At 43.2% G+C, this 17,425-nt stretch overlaps 1 long non-coding RNA gene across 1 annotated transcript in view; it reads left to right on the top strand.

Moving 5' to 3' along the window:
* Positions 1-16,255: 16,255 nt before the first annotated feature.
* Positions 16,256-17,425, top strand: part of LOC132316730 (uncharacterized) — a 45,597-nt gene continuing 44,427 nt past the window's right edge. The window contains exon 1 of the long non-coding RNA XR_009483935.1: positions 16,256-16,289. This is a non-coding gene — a long non-coding RNA (uncharacterized LOC132316730). The remainder of the gene's footprint in view (positions 16,290-17,425) is intronic.

The raw sequence follows: 17,425 nt of genomic DNA, 5'->3' as shown, positions 1-17,425 counted from the left end.
AGGACCATGACTGATCCTAAATATTAGCACAGGTAAAGTGCAATGTGCCAAAATCTAATCTCCAGTCTCACAGCATAATGCTGAAGTACCAACACCAAAGTTGGCAAGATGCTCGTCAGGTGTTGGCTTTGAAATAAAACTTTCATTTCTTATTGCTGCTGTACAGAGGTCACGGCTGTGTTGCAGTCAGAAGAAGAAACACACTGGACCGTGTTTTCTGCGTGCTTTTTAGAGCATTCCTAATCTCTTTGTGTACAGGCTACCTCAAGAAAACATTTGTAAATCATCATCAGCAGATGGAAGTTTTCACCAGATGTGTGTTGCACACACAGGAGTATGCAATTTTGAAGATCACAGGCGAGAAGATTTTAACGTTCTTGTATGCTTTTATGCCGAACAAGAGAGGATCAATAGACACCATAGTGTTTACAAATACAGCAGTCTCTGTGAAAAGTCAGCAGGATCCTATCTGCTTTTGAGAGGGCTGTGGGCTGTAGGAGTTTTTGCAAAACAGAGAGGAATATTATGCCATTTTTAAGAACAGAAGAAGTGGAAAGACACTATATACAAAGGGCTTAACTCTCCATTTACTTTCAAAGGCCTTAGGCATTGTCTACATGTTGTGTCACCATCGCTGAACAGATGAAGGATAAAATGGACAATTATGATAGCAAAGAGACCTTTCCTTGGAGTAGCTTGCATAATTTCTGAAGCTCTTATGCCGCTTTAAGGTGTTTCCTAGTGTAATTGCCTCTACAGCAAGGTTTCGTTTGGCATAGTTTCTCAATTTGAAATGTGATGAAAAAAAAAAGCTTCATGTCCCCAATTTCTATATTGGGAACATAATCTTAGCTAGAATGTAGTGGATTCTAATTCCTTATTTTTTTCCAAGGCAATTGCTCCCAATGTCTACCAGGGTATATACAAAAAGCAGGTTATAAGAGTTCATAATCTGTCTCACTTTTTTTTTCCCCCCCATACTCTTTCCATGTCCTTTCACATTTCAGTACATGTCCTGTGGGTGCAAGTGTTTGGTTGCTTCTTCAGCACACTTTAATCAGTCAAGCACCACTAATTTCCATCACAGCAACATAGATTTAGAGCTGCTGAGGATCTGCCTGTATGTACCAGCTTCTTTTTTACCTGTGAATTAGATTGGAATGATCAGTTGGTAAATCAGTTCACCTCTGGTGAGGCGAGTTCAGTTCTTGCTTCCCTGGCTGAAAATTCTGTTTCTAAATTTTTTGTGTGACATGGTCTCTCAAAGAAAGGCAAGTTGGGAATTCCACAGTCGCTATTTATTGGACAAGTAACTATGGCCTACCTTGTTGTAAAAAGATGAAATGCAGAAATATTTGATGTCTCTTCTATACATTTTGCTCCATGGATAAGGTTCTTTTTAAAAATGTTTATTATGCTGCACTATGACCTAGCAATGTTAAAAAAAAGGAGTGTCGCCTGCGTTCAGAGGAATTCTGTCTCTCTGAGCTGTGAAACTAGTTACTGAAATATATGAAATTATGTTTTACAAATATATGGTCTAGCCGGAGATTTATGTATCAAAGTTTGCAAAATAATCATGTGCCTTAAATTGTCACTCTTTGGAGATTTTTGTGTGTACTTTCCAAAAGGTGTCAACTTACTGCATATATTTTTAAACAAGTCAAGTTGTTCTGCTAATGTGTCTTTAAAGAAATGTTTTAATAGTATATCATAATGAGAAGTTTGGCAATAAATTGTATCACTTTGGTGGAATCACACTGCTTTGGCAAGTGATTTAGAGAATCATTTATTTAGCACATTTAGAGAAGACTTCCCATACAAGACTTCCGAGAAGTTTGTATTTCTGCTCCAAAATCAAAGTTAAAAAAGACAATAGTGTGCTGCTGATAATTCGTGTCATTTATAAAACGCATTAAAAAGCATTAAAAGCAGCAACAGAAGTTGTAGATCTCCTGAGTCTCTCTCTGACAACTATGACACTTTTTGTACAGTTCTAGCCCCACTGTAGTCAATGACAGAATTCCCATTGACTTTACAAGCCAATATTTCCATCCTTAGAACAGAAGGGTCCATATTTTGTCAAGATATATATGGAGATGTTGTCATTATAGCAACACTATAATTTAAACTTTACCTATATGACGATATATAGCATCTCATTATAATATCATTATAATATAATTCTCATTACAATATCACCATCTTTTGATGCAAAGATTCAAGCAATCTTTTGGGGTTTTGTTTTACTGTGCAATGCTTTTTGAAGATTTGGTAGTCACGAATGCCAGCCAGCTTGATTTGCTACACAGAAACCAAGGAAACTTAATCTAAGCTGTCTTGTATTGGATGAATCCATTTTCCCTGAAAGCTCTGTTATCCCAGTGAAAATTACCATTTCTACTGTCATCCTGCTGTTAGGATGTTTCCATACCTGACATTGTTTTCTACAATAGATGGAGGCATGGGGTGAAGAAATAACTTCTAAATTTATTTATAGTGTAATGGTATTAAATATTTAATGCCGTTAAATACACATCCTTTTCTAAGTATGGATTTGAAGAGATTTAAAAAGATAGGACAGATGATTGAACCATATGCTAGCAAAAAGATGCTGCAATGGTAAAATTAGAACTGTTTTTGTGGTATGCCCATACAATAGCTAATCAGTTAATAGTTCATTAAATCAATGGTGGGGGGAGTGTCATCACACCTTTGTTGATACACAAAGCATACAGAAGCTATGAATGGCCACTTCTCTTGGGAAAAATTAAACTTGTAAATCAGCATTGAAAGCTACTGGTAAGGATTCTGATAGGTCAGATTTAATGGCTTCTTAGTTTAATGAGCCAAGAGGTACATCACATTGAAACAGATCACAGGCTTTTGCAAAATGATGTGCACAACACAACCGGCACGCAGAAGATGAGCGAATTCGGTGCTGTCCATTGCTTAGAAACGCAAACAACTACAAAGTTGTGGTCAGCACAGTAGACCCAGGCAAGGTGAAGAGTGAACAGTCCAAGAGGTTTTAGATAACACTCCGCATGAGCTCTAATCCCTGATAAAACCAGTGAGATTATAACTAAGTTTCAAATCCCAGCTGTGTTTTCATTTTTTTAAAACAGTATTGGTGGACTGAACACACCACAAAAAGCTTTTATATTCTTTCCCCTTCACATCTGCTTCAGGCACTCCTCACATTCTCAGGGGTATCCCAAAGCTTTGTACCTCTGAGCTTTGTACCTCACGGATATGGAGGTAGAGAAAGGCTCAATGCTAGTCATTAGCGATTTCGGCCAAACCAAGCAGAAATATGGAGTGGCATATAAACTCTGGCTTTTGGCATTGGATCTGACTCTCTTCCCAACTCGAACAGAAGAGAGTGGCTTTTGGAAGCTACAACATTCTATGAGAACACTATGAGAAAGTCAAAGAAGCTTGATGTTGGGGCACACAGCATCAATTGCAAAGTTGCTGCTTTGCATCATTATGTTCGATTGTCGTTTTGTTTGCCATTTTTTTTGACTTATAAACTGGAGTGTATTTTTTCATGGTAATTACATTTGTTTCAGTTTATATTTTTGGAGCACTGGAGCTCTATATTTAAAAGATGTATCTTTATCTACTGGTATCAGTTCATATCAGCTCCTGCTGTGATACAAGATAATGGCTACTGCAGTCATCATATGTCATCATACCTATCATAGCCAATGCCACATAGTCTTCTGCCACTACTTGTGTGTGTCATGGTTTTAGCAGGTAAGACTGGAAACCCCATTTTCACCCCAGACATTGTGCTTTACAGGAGGACTGAGAAAGTTTTGTTTCAGAGATTTTACAAATTGGGTTTCATGTTCAAACCAAGACATAAACTGAAGCTCCGTCAACAATGGCCTTTTGCCAATCTAGAGTCAAAACTACGTACGCCTAGGGAGTTGTCAATATTCTAACTCACTCTGAAATCCTAACCACACCTGAGGTTCACATTTCTTTACCAATATTACACCCCACTATGCTCAACAGTTACGGAAAGGGAAGACTGGAAGAGAGCAGGCTTTCAGTGAATTTCATTGGATACTGTTATGGATCTGAGCAGTATCACTTCTGCCTCACAAAACGGGTCCTTCTGGGCGGTTGGCTAGGTGACGTGCCACACAGAACGTGTAACTCCATCCATTACAGGTGAGCTGATTGGCCTGCAACGCCTCTGTCAAGAACACATAACCATCCAGTGTTGCTCTTGTTAGAGCTACTGCATTCTGTTATTTGCAAAACCTGATCCCTCTCATTTATGTGCATTTACCATTTAATTACTTGCTGTTCTGAAATATTGATCCCGAAAATGTCAGTATTACACCCAACATGTGGTTCAAAGACATCAAATTTGAGTCTATCTGTGTAACTGGGCTGTGAACTGTGTGGCTATGGATGAGTGAACATCTGGCTGATACTGCATAAGGCAGAGAATGAGAGAATCATAGAAAAAGTTAAGTTGGAAGAGACTTCTGGACGTCCTCTTATCCAATCCCTGAGGAGCTAGCTGAGGGCTGACTAACTTAGAGCTAACTGACCAAAGTCAAATGAGGTTAGAATCTGGAATGATAGGGGGGTGGCAGGATTTACCTCTTTTCATACACTCACTTTCAGCTCTCAAGGCTACTTTCTCAGCTCACCAAAAGAAAATCTACCTTCCTGGCGGAAAGCCATCAGGGTATCCCCAAGAAAACATTCCAAGTGCTGGTAATCCCTGGTGTCTAGAGGTTTATACAGGAGCCAAGAGTCCAGACTGCAGAGGGGCACGGTATGGTATGCTCAGGACAGAGCGGGCTAAGATCACTTCACCAGCCAAATAAAGCCTTCTGCATATACTAATCCTCAGAATGTGCGATAGAGGGGTGTTTATTATGCTGATGTATGTGGCACTAATTTTGAACCCATGCCCTTTTCCCTATAAGCGCTGACTTACCTTGCTCTGTGAAAAACACTGCTCCTCTATTCCCCAGAGGCGGTAGCTACAAGTATAATCCTGGTCATAGGATTAAAGATAGGTAGTCTTCATCTTCTTTAGCTTTAACCAGCACTGCAGGAAGCTGTGCTGGTAGTGCTGATGATGTAGCTGCTCTGCAACAGTCTTGTATGCTGCCAAGACTCCGCAGGCAGTAGTGAATTCTGCTTTCCAGTAGTCTTCACCACATAAAAACTTCTGTCATTTAAACTTTGCATTTCCTCTGGAGCTTTCTTCATTCTTGAAACATAGAAAGACCCCAATAACATATGGACCCATTTTTTCCCAGTCATCTTCCTTTGAGACACAGCTGCACTAAAGCCTGCCATTTGAGGCTTTTCACCCGATGCGATGTCTGCGTGCTGCATGCAGAGAAGCATGGGAATGGGTGTGTGAAGGGAAAAGGCTAGAAAACGGGATCACAAGATGGGGAATAGAGCCTGAAGTTGTCTCAACCATACTGCCTGTTGGAGTATTCTGTGGAGCGTGTGGCCACTGAATCTCTCCTGAGAGCTGGATGCAGGACTTGGTGGTTCCTGTTGCAGAAGGCACCTTGGGAGTGACTTAACAAGCAGGAGGTGTGGACAGTCAGGGAAGCAACCCAAGCTAACAGTGGCTACAAAGTCAATGTCTGGTTTTTACACACCACCAAGAATGTATAGTCTATTCATGCCTTCATTTGTGAAATGTATTCATTTCTACTGACAGGCTTAAAATTTTTTTTCTATATAAAATGCAAATTTGGGAGGAATTTTAAGATCTCTGTTAAAAGTGGTGACTTTTTTACTTCACAACCGTATGCAGACTGGGAACTGAAGGAATGGCTTGAACATAACATACTGTTATGGATCTGAGCGGTATCACTTCTGCCTCACAAAACAGGTCCTTCTGATCGGTTGGCTAGGTGATGTGCCACACAGAACCTGTATCTCCATCCATTACAGGTCTATGAAGTAGACTTTGAAACTCTCAGGAGTAAATTAATCAGTGTGAGTGCCTGGATGGAGCTCTAAAAGCTCAAATCTCTTTCCTACTGTCAAGAGACTGGCAAAGGTGGTAGTCAAACAGCCTCTTGGGTCACTGGTAAATGTGTAGTTCTCTGGCATCTGTCTCTTGCATGACCTAGTGTTCTGCAGGAGTTCCGCTTACCTGTTATGATGCAGACTGGCAGAACTCCTGCTCCCGAAGGAAAAGCCCGATGACATGCTGGCAGACTGGTCAGAGGAAGACTCATGGTCTGCGTGGCATGAACATGAGCAGCAAACAGAGCACAGCAGGATCATTAGTAACTTAAGATGTAGCACTAACCAGGGTGGGCAGCTTGTTGTGGAAGTGAGTGCTAACCAACGTCCTCCTGCAGTCACAGATTCAGCAACCTTCCCACAGAGCCGGCCCGCAAGTCTACATCCTATGCCCAGAACATCCTCTGAAGGGAGAATGGTGTGTACCATGTGCTCAAGAGATGTGAGGATGAGCAAAGGTGTGTGGTATAGTCACCAAGTTGGAGATTCCTCTAAACAATAATCATCATTGATTCTGTTTTGTAAGGTGAAGGGAGAAGAGGAAGATTTCAAGATTTCAGCTATCTGGATCCAAGGCACTGTGTGCTATTCTGCCTCTAGTCCAGGAATCCCTCTCTGATGCTGTTTCATTTAACAATGTAGAAATATCCTAAGATACTATTTCTCCCTCTGGTCAGCAAAGACACCTTTGCTGAGCTGGATCCCATTAACAGGAGAATGACCAGCTTGAAGGTCATCTGTCACTATGCCATTGCATTACTCCACAAGGTCCACTGCAGCTCAAGCTGTTCAGAACATGCTGGGTTTCAGCCCAGTTCTTCACATTTCTGCACAGATCCCTAAGAATGCACTCTTGTGACACACAATGATGATTAATCTGTGAGACAGGCTAACTGAGGATAAAAGGTAAAAAATTTTTGCTGGACAGGCCCCCATTTTTGTTCCTTTCCACTGCTGATAAGGTCCAGAGCAATGTAATGACACTTGCAGTGGCCTGGAGCACAAGTCAGTTTTGGAGCTAACCTAGTAGCAACTCCTTTGGTCTTTAGGCCCAAAAAAGCAGAATACAAGCCCTACACTTTTGACATGCTGATCTTCAAAATGATTCATTCTGATTTCATATGTGGTGTTCCTCATGAAATAATAACAGATATAGTAATAACAATATAATCTGGTAATTACAGCAAGTAATGACAGTATAATCTGGTGTTATTTTATTGATGCAGCTTATTCTCAGCATGAATTTGATCCTAGAAGGTTGTAACCAATGAAATAAAAATTATCAACTAAAGCATAATTAAAAAAGGAGGGAGTGCGCACAGGATCCCACAGTAACAGCGATTTCTCTTGTTGATCTTCCTCCTGGTGGCTGGCCAGGAGGTGGTTGACAGTTTAAGTTCTGTTACTCAGGGGAACCTCAGATAGGGAAGATCACAGAATCACAGAATCACTAAGGTTGGAAAAGACCTGTAAGATCATCAAGTCCAACCATCAACCCAACACCACCATGCCCACTAAACCATGTCCCACAATGCCTCGTCCACACGTTCCTTGAACACATCCAGGGATGGTGACTCCACCACCTCCCTGGGCAGCCTGTTCCAATGCTTCACCACTCTCTCAGGAAAGACATTTTTCTTAATATCCAGCCTAAACCTCCCCTGGTGCAACTTGATGCCATTTCCTCTTGTCCTGTCACTTGTCACTTGGGAGAAGAGACCAACACCCACCTCACCACAACCCCCTTTCAGGTAGTTGCAGAGAGCGATGAGGTCTCCCCTCAGCCTCCTCTTCTCCAGACTGAACAACCCCAGCTCCCTCAGCCGCTCCTCACAAGACTTGTGCTCCAGACCCCTCACCAGCTTCGGTCGCCCTTCTCTGGACACGCTCCAGCACCTCAATGTCCTTCTTGGAGCGAGGGGCCCAAAACTGAACACAGCATTCGAGGTGCGACCTCACCAGTGCCGAGTACAGGGGCACGATCCCCCCCCTACTCCTGCTGGCCACACAGTTTCTGATACAGGCCAGGATGCCGTTGGCCTTCTTGGCCACCTGGGCACACTGCCGGCTCATATTCAGCCGGCTGCTGATTGACATCCCCAAGTCCTTTTCTGCCGGGCAGCTTTCCAGCCACTCATCCCCAAGCCTGCAGCGTTGCATGGGGTTGTTGTGACCCAAGTGCAGGACCCGGCACTTGGCCTTGTTGAACCTCATACAATTGACCTGGGCCCATCGATCCAGCCTGTCCAGATGTGGACAAATGAAAACATAAGGGAAGAAGTGCAATTAGAATCTCAACAAGACGTTCTGGAGCCAGAAGAGGGGCCACAGTGTGTTGCATTTGAGTATATATCCTACTTTCCAGTCAATTCTTTCATTCGAAGGTACAGACAAACCCATTAGCAATTATTGGGCAGCTGGCAATACTCCAACTAGCTTACCCCTCTCTGGACTATGTCATGCTTGGAAAAACAAGACATGACTCAAAGGTCATTTTGAGTCTTTCAGATAGGGTTAGAAGGTACCATGCTGAAGTCTAGGAAAACCCTAAAAACCAGGCGTGGTCTGTAGATATGCACAGGTTACTCTGCTTGGTGTTTCAGTACTGAGCAAGCTTTTCTTTACAGACATCATCACAGCGAGGTCTAAAGCGCTAAAGAACAGCAGGTTAAATAATTAAAAAATACACCATCAAAGAATGCAGAAGAACTGAGAAAAGTCTGGAGAAAGGTGAGGAAGCAGTGTAAGACTTCCCTGAATGGAAACAGGATGGCTTCCAGGAGATAATGACAGAGCTGTATATAATTATGAGTGCAACAGTATGGATGTATAGATAAAAATTCCTCGTTTCTTGTAGCACAAGTTCTTAGAAGTGTCAAATAAAGCTGGCAGGTGGCGGACTTGATCAAAAAAAATGTTTTCCATACAGTGTGAAATGGAATTGTTAATCACTTTGTCCGAGGATGAGGTGAATGACCCAGTATGGCTATAACAGAGCTTCTTTCAGGCCTCTTTCCAATGTGAGACCAACTGTCAAGTCATACGATTGGGAACAGCATGCATCTTGGCCATGCGGCCAGGCTGTTTTGCCACGCTGTGCCAGGTGGCAGGGTGACAACTGTCTGCCAGATGAAGCAGCGGGTGCTGTTTACAAGACCATAGTGTAGGTAGCACACACTTCAGCTGAGGTGAAGCTTTGTGGCCCTTAATCCTGTCATATATAGGTTGTCAGTAATTAACAAGAAAACCCACTGTATTTACACGTGGGCCTGGAGTAAATCACAGAATCTTAGAATCATAGAATCACTTATGTTGGAAAAGACCCTTAAGATCATCGAGTCCAACCATTAACCCAACACTGCCAAGTCCACCACTAAACCATGTCCCTAAGTGCCACGTCTACACATTTTCTAAATACCTCCAGGGACAGTGACTCAAGCACTCCCCTGGGCAGCCTGTTCCAGCGCTTGACAACCCTTTTGGTGAAGATATTTTTCCTAATATCCAATGTAAACCTCCCCTGGAGAAACTTGAGGTCATTTCCTCTTGTCCTGTCACTGAGGGATGAGGCCACTATGCTGAGCTATAAAATGTATGAGACGTGTGTTAGGGAGCATGAAGTGTGGGATGATTGTAAAGTCTCATGCTGTAACACAGGTAGGTTGGCTGTAAAAACACATTGCACAGGACAAATAGAACACCCAAAAGTACCAATGGAAGAAGTTCTGTGTTAGATTCTCCATTGGAGTGATTCCTGAATTATATCGGATAGGTAACTATGCTTTCCTTCCCTTTTTGCAGTAAAATCCATGAAAATGAATCACATCTTTCTCTAATTACTTTGCTTGCCTTCCTGTGCCTCAGATATCTTTCCAAAGCCTGCAAAATGAAACTTTAAAAATGAACTGTCCTAAATAAAGGTTTCTTCTAGAGCAAGAAAGACCTCTTTAAAAAGTCACATGTACTGTGGTTAAGTTTTTCCATAGTGAATCAAGCACTTGTGAATTTAGGAGTTGATGAGCTACATCAACTACAAAAAGACTAGAGAGACTACAAAAACTTTGTATAATAGCTATGCACTTTACATATCATAAAATACCAGATCTATACACTGAAATGCTGAGTGCTAGCAGTGTTCCAGCATCTGTTTTGCTGATCTGTGAAAGGCTCTAACCAAGACAGAGCTGAGATAGGTAGTACTCCATTCTGGCTTGAATGTTAGATTGCAAAGCAACTCAGCTAGCCAGCGTCACTCTACTCATTCAACGACAGTAAAAATACACAGCTCCACTTTTTGTTAAGGTGCGTACAAGCTCTGTATTTGTTCATAATGCTCAAATTCCCAAACTCCTCGGGAATGTAGAGGAGTGTGCACTTAATGAAGTGCACCAACTTTCTCTTCTCCCTACTTTATAAAATGCCTCCAAATGCAACAGACCTAGCCTGAAAAAGTATCCATAGTGCAAGCATGCTTGCCTTGAATGACTTAAATGAGAAACCGTACCAAGGAAACCATAGCATGGGAAGAAATGCTTGATTTCATAGCACTGAGGGACAGACAACTCTTTGAATTCAAAGATTCTCGGGACTGGACAAGTATATCTCTTCTCTGGTTCTATTGCCCTTGCCATCTGTAGTCAAGGGATGAGGTGTTACTGACCACAGAGAAGATCTTATAATTGTAATGGAGACCTAAATAAAGTAGATTTTCTGAAGCATTGTAAAATGGATTTTTTGGCTGCATTAGCAAGTGAATGGTCTAATAAAAGATGTGGTGTGCTGAAGAAACAGCTGAAATAAAACAGTTTTTATTTTACAACAGTAAGCAAAATATTGAGAATATACATAATGATTACCACATTAGATACCTTAACAGAACATTATTTCTTTCTCTCAAAATAGGGAGAGAATGTATCCATTCTCTGTCTATGTTGACCACAGGAGTCCATTAGCAGAACAAACTTCTTGCCTGTCTCTATCTGCCCTCCAAGCTTTGACCAAGATATGTTTGCTTGACCATGCAACTTACTGTATCAGGTATATGGGAAGAGAAGATTTCCAAAGCATGCTTCACTGACATCCACCAACTATTCCAAGTAAAGCTGACCCACCCTTCTTTTTCTTGCCCAAACATTCATCAAGAAGCCTCTAAGCCAAGGAACCTCTAAACAAACTAGCGTAACCAACCTTGAAGGAGGATTCTGTACTTTGCTCAGGGTTTTTGCACAGGTATCTGACAGTTTGAAATTCCTCACTCTATTTTATTCTGGAGTAATTGTTCACAATGCCCGTATCTTAACTGATTGAGAGTGGATCCTAAACTTTTGGGCTGATCTTTCATACTCTTGCAGAACATAATGTTTTGTTTTATAAGGTTTCTCTTTCTTAAAAGAACCAATCAAAAATTCCTTTTGTTTAGCTGTTTCAACCTTTCACAATTTCTAGCAGAGTTCTGCTAGCTTGCTCAGTTTCCCTTGAACATGTCACTACATGACAAGGCAAGGCAGTAAACAACTGAGCTGCATAACCATCCTACTGCTAGTCTGAGCCATCAAAATGGGAGAGGTTAAGTAATTCTGAATGTCTTGTACACTTCTGCCTAAGATGTTCTCTTCCCAGTCCTACATATTTGTCTGTTTGTGCCCATGATCCAACTCCCAAAACCAGGCTTTGCCCTCCAGGTGCAGGAAACTCTTCAGCTACAAATTTTTTCATGCAAGATGTAAGAGTACCCAGCAAACTTAGTTGTCTACATTTCAAAGAAAAAAGTCACAATTCATATACAAAGGCACTAAGGTCCATGAAGTTCGGCAAGGGATGTCTGCTTATGCTTCTTTTCCGCAGTATACAGAAATGTACTGTCAGAGAAGGCAAGTTAGCCCAAGGGTAGTGAGAAGAAATCATGGTCATGATAGAGAACGCCAGAAAATTACAGCCTATAAATATGAAATAAGCAGAATCATCAGTTCCAAGCATTTCCAAAGCTACTTATATTTTTTTGGTCTTGATCTGTTGTAAACCACAACCAAGTCTCATTCCTCTGCTTCTTTTTTCTCTTGACATCTCCTGAATGCCTTAGTGTGACTGGAGTTTAAACTGCTGTTTGTTAGTTTCTGTTGATAACATCCTTACTAAACAAAACCTTTTCTGCTTTCAGTTCAGAAGCATTACAAATATGTTGTATCACTGGGAACAACATTTTAATTTTACAATTTTGCCTGACTTGTGCTAGAATGAACTTGTGAGCCAGTATGAAGTTATTTAGTTGACATTTTTTCCCCCCCAGGCATTCTGAATTCAGATTGCACCTAGTTAATTCTGTTTAACAGTACAGACTTAAACTAAAATAATTCATAACTGTTTTAATAACAACAACAACAATAATAATAATATAATGCTGAACTAGACTAGAATTCAGTTTGACTGTTCATCCAGTGCTCACAGATGAGACAAATGACAAAGACGTGGACTGAAGAGAAGCTGTATTAGCTGCTTGGCCCACACAGGAACATGTGTCTTCTCACACATTAATAGTCTCTGTAAATCTAGGATATCTTCCATTCAAGTGTCTTAATCGAATGTTGAAATTATTTTGTCTTCTTGGCACATAATTAATTTCTGTTCTTTGGTAAAACATATATTAACAGGAAGTCCTCTCTTGAAAACATAAGCACACCTTTGACTTGACAAACAGGAGCGTGAAGAAAGAGGTAGGGAAAGGGTGTTTAAATCTTGTTAAGTCATGACTGGAGGAAAGCTATAAAACTAACAAGGGATATTATTACAAGGGATAAAGCTGTGGATTGAATGTACCAAACTTTTCTATACATCTAAAGTAATCTGATTTGAAATTAAGTGCATTATAAATACATTGCTTATGACAACAGATGCCTAGGTCTGTCGATCCCCAGATATGCGCCAATCCCCAATGCCCCAGTTTATGGGCAACACTGCTTACATTGCCACTTAATAATCAAGAATTCTGTACACTAAAAGAGGGGTTATCTTAGAACTCAGTTTTATATTAATGTCTTTAGCTTTTTCTTGCTGCTGTTTGGCAATACTCTTGCAAGAACATAAGGTTTTTATAAGGTTACCTTGGATTATGACTTACTATTCATAAATTTTTTTGAAATATATTTCTAGAAGAAATTCCTTGGAACAAGTTTCTTTTGTTTCATAATCTCAATTACTACTTCTGTGTCTGTAGTCTTCCTGTCAGTGTTTAAGAGGCATTTGGACACTGCCCTTAATAACATGCTTTAACATTTGGTCAGCCCTTAAGTGGTCAGACAGTTGGACTAGACGATTGTTGTAGATCCCTTCCAACTCACAGAATCACAGAATCACTAAGGTTGGAAAAGAGCTGTAAGATCATCAAGTCCAACCATCAACCCAACACCACCATGCCCACTAAACCATGTCCCACAATGCCACGTCCCCACGTTCCTTGAACACCTCCAACGATGGTGACTCCACCACTTCCCTGGGCAGCCCCTTCCAATGCTTCGCCACTCTCAGGAAAGACATTCTTCCTAATATCCAGCCTGAACCTCCCCTCGCGCAACTTGAGGCCATTTCCTCTTGTCCTGTCACTTGTCACTTGGGAGAAGAGACCAACACCCACCTCTCTGCAACCTCCTTTCAGGTAATTGTAGAGAGCGATAAGGTATTTAAAGGTATCCTTGTACTTGTGAACATTCAAGGCTTGATCTCAATACTTCTGGTCATTCCTTTGGCTTTCACTTCACTCCATTTTGCTGAATATAACCAGTCTGAGTTCTCCCTTTGTGATAAATCACTTCAAATGGAGAGGGCTTATTTACTCAAGGATAGACTACTCAACTCTCCACACACTTTGACGGTGGAACACAAATCACAAAGAACGCAACTGCAATATTTTATATGAAAGCATCTACATAAGGACTTAAAAGATTAAATGGAACTCAAGTTGTCAACAAGTGCTTTGCTATTTTTGAAAAGTAATGATAACTTGTTATTAGGAACATAATATTGCTCAAATGGTGCTGTATTAGTGGCTGAGAAAACATCTGGCTCCTATTTGCGATAAAGTTTATAACATACCTAAGTTCCTAACATTTGGGCTGAAAATGTCTTATGCAATGTCTTATGCAGTTCAGTAAACTGAGAAAAAGCTTTAAAAAAGGTTTGAAGAAAATATCTTTACTAATTTTTGAAACTTTCTCTATTTCAGAAACTTTTTTTTTGCGCCAAGTATTAAAAACATGTTCAGTATTTAAAACTGATCATTTGCTGTGTTTTTCCCCCTCATCAGCAAAGAATACACAACATACCTTAAAATGTTTTGATATAGGCAGAGGACAGCTTAAATAATAACATAATTTACTGCATTTTCATAATAGGTTTTCCTTATGTGAATGTCCTCAGAACACAATGTACATACAGAACTTCTCTGACGATGGAGAGACTAGCCTAGGAGAGGCTAGGCATGGTGCTTTCCCTTTACTGGCATACTTGAAATATTAGAGTTTGTAATTTCTGTCTTGGATGCACAGTGACAAAGTGTATAAAGATTTCAGAATTATATTTGTCGACAATAGGCTCAACAGGAGTCAGCAGCGTGCTCCGGGAGCCAAGAGAGCAAACCGCATCCTGGGGTGCATCAAACACGGCATGGTCAGCCGGTCAACAGAGGGGATTATCAATTATCCCGCTGTATTTAGCATTGGTGCAGCCTCACCTTGAGTACTGCGTGCAGTTCTGGGCACCACAATTTAAGAAGGATGTGAAGGTCCTTGAATGCGTCCGGGGAGGGCACCAAAGCTGGTGAAGGGGCTGGATGGCATGTCCTGTGAGGAGCGGCTGAGGACTTTGGCCTTGTCTAGTTTGGAGAGAAGGAGGCTGAGGGGCGACCTCATTCCTCTCTGCAGCTTCCTGAGGAGGGGATATGGAGAGGGAAGTTCTGATCTCTTCTCCCTGGGATCCAGTGATAGGACAGTGGGAATGGTTCAAAGCTGCACCAGGGGAGGTTTAGACTTGCAACGCTCCAGGCTTGGGGACGAGTGGCTGGAAAGCTGCCCGGCGGAAAAGGACCTGGGAGTGTTGATCGACAGCCAGGTGAATGTGAGCCAGCAGTGTGCCCAGGTGGCCAAGAAGGCCAACGGCATCCTGGCCTGTATCAGAAATGGTGTGGGCAGCAGGAGCAGGGAGGGGATCGTGCCCCTGTACTCGGCGCTGGTGAGGCCGCACCTCGAATGCTGTGTTCAGTTTTGGGCCCCTCACTACAAGAAGGACATTGAGGTGCTGGAGCGTGTCCAGAGAAGGGCGACGGAGCTGGTGAGGGGTCTGGAGCACAAGTCTTGTGAGGAGCGGCTGAGGGAGCTGGGGTTGTTCAGTCTGGAGAAGAGGAGGCTGAGGGGAGACCTCATCGCTCTCTACAACTACCTGAAAGGGGGTTGTGGTGAGGTGGGTGTTGGTCTCTTCTCCCAAGTGACGAGTGACAGGACTAGAGGAAATGGCCTCAAGGTGCACCAGGGGAGGTTCAGGCTGGATATTAGGAAAAATTTCTTTGCTGAGAGAGCGGCGAAGCATTGATGGTTGAGTCACCATCCCTGGAGGTATTTAAAAGACGTGTGGATGAGGTGCTTAGGGACATGGTTTAGAGGTGGGCTTGGCAGTGTTGGGTTGATGGTTGGACTTGATGATCTTACAGATCTTTTCCAACCTTAGTGACTCCACGATTCTGGAAGGCGGCAATGTGAAGAGGACCCGCTTCCCACGGGGCCTCCCCCCCAATAAAGAAGCTGTGCCGGGCCCGCGCCCCTTACTGACGGGCTGTGTGCCCCGGGGCGGGGACGGAGGCCGATGTGTGGGAAGTGCCCGCGGCCCCTCCTTCGCTCTCGGCGGGGCCTATTCGGGCCGGGGCCGCCGCCCCGCCCGCGCTCGGCAGCCTGGGTCAGAGAGGGGGGGTTTCCTCCCGGCCGGGGGCCTGCGGGCGAGCTTGGCCTTGGCTCCGGAAGCGGGGGCAAGGGCAGGGGCGGAGGAGGGCTGTTCCGGAGCCCGAGCCCGAGCCCGGCCCGGGCGGCCCTGGGCCTCCCCGCGGCGCGCCTCGCTGGCGGGGCGGTTCCGGCCGGTCTCCCCCCTGCCGTGTGGCAGGGCCGCCCTGTCTGTGCCGCGGAGGGGTGCGCGGAGTCATCGGCGTCCAGCGTCTGGGCACCCGGCACAGCCACCTGCGGGGGAACCGCGGGTCTCCGCGCTCGCAGCGCCTGGCCGGCCCGGTAAGTCCCCGCTCGCTGCCGGGGGGTTTCTTACCCAGAGCCCGCTCGGTCTCCCCCGTCCCGCCCGGCTGAGGCTCTCGGCCTGGACAAAGCCTTGCTCCGGCTGGCCGGGTTCCAGGCCTGCAAAGCCCTGTTGCAGAAAGGGATGGCAGGGCGGGGAGGAAACAGCTTCAGCTCTTGCCCCGGGCAGTCAGCTCAGGGGCTTTTCAGAGATCAGCGGCTTGTTTAGGCCGGGCTTCTTGTAGCCGTGCTAGTTAAGAGAGCTGTCTTCACACCGGGCTCCTGGGCCGCCTCCGCTTCTCCTTTTGGTACCGAAGATCGTAACGAAGAAAACTCTCCAAACCAAACGATAGTTTAGAAAGCCGACACTGGTTTATTGCAGCGCCGGGTGCATGGGGGATTTCTCCTCCTAACATGCACACCGGGTTAAAATCATGACAGGTATTTAAACAATTACCAAAGTTAGTTACACCTACTGATCCTATCCCTTAATTAGCTATTGGTTAGTACTTTTCTTATTTCATCTTACAGTTCTCTTTTAATTCACCACACATGCTCAGAGAGTAGGGGGCTTAACTGGGTTGGGGCTTTTCCAGCTAGGAGGTGTGTTCCTTAGCATTAGAATGAGATTATAAGGAGACAGGTTAACTGTAGGGCACTATTTTGGCAGTCCATTCTATTTTTCTACCATTCATCCTTGTGTTAATCGTTATTGCTAGTTAGCAGAGAGTTAGTGAAGACAGTCTTTATCTCTAATATGTCTAAGTGCCAGGTGCAGTTGTTATGAAGTATCTTCTTTACATTCTTCTTACTTGCTTTTAACACTTGTTTTCCAAGATGTCTTGTAACACTTTCGCTGGCATGACCATAGCTACGGTTTCATGCAAGTATTTAGGAAACTGTTAATTGCACTGCGGTACTAAGGCCTTTTGTATGGGAAATACCTTTGAGAAAAGCTCTAATTATTATGATTTTCCTACAAGTATTTTACTAGTGAAGAGGAAAACATGTTGCTGCTGCTTTTTTTTTTTTTGTCAGCACCCCCGTCCCGTAGTTATTTCAGGATATGCCAGCTTTATTGGTCACGGCACTTCATTCTGTATTCTGAAGTGATGCAATCATAAGATAATCCCCTT

This window comes from Gavia stellata, chromosome 3 (assembly GCF_030936135.1).
Source record: "Gavia stellata isolate bGavSte3 chromosome 3, bGavSte3.hap2, whole genome shotgun sequence".
Classification (NCBI taxonomy): Eukaryota; Metazoa; Chordata; class Aves; order Gaviiformes; family Gaviidae; genus Gavia; species Gavia stellata.
This window is presented reverse-complemented; position numbering and strand designations above follow the sequence as displayed.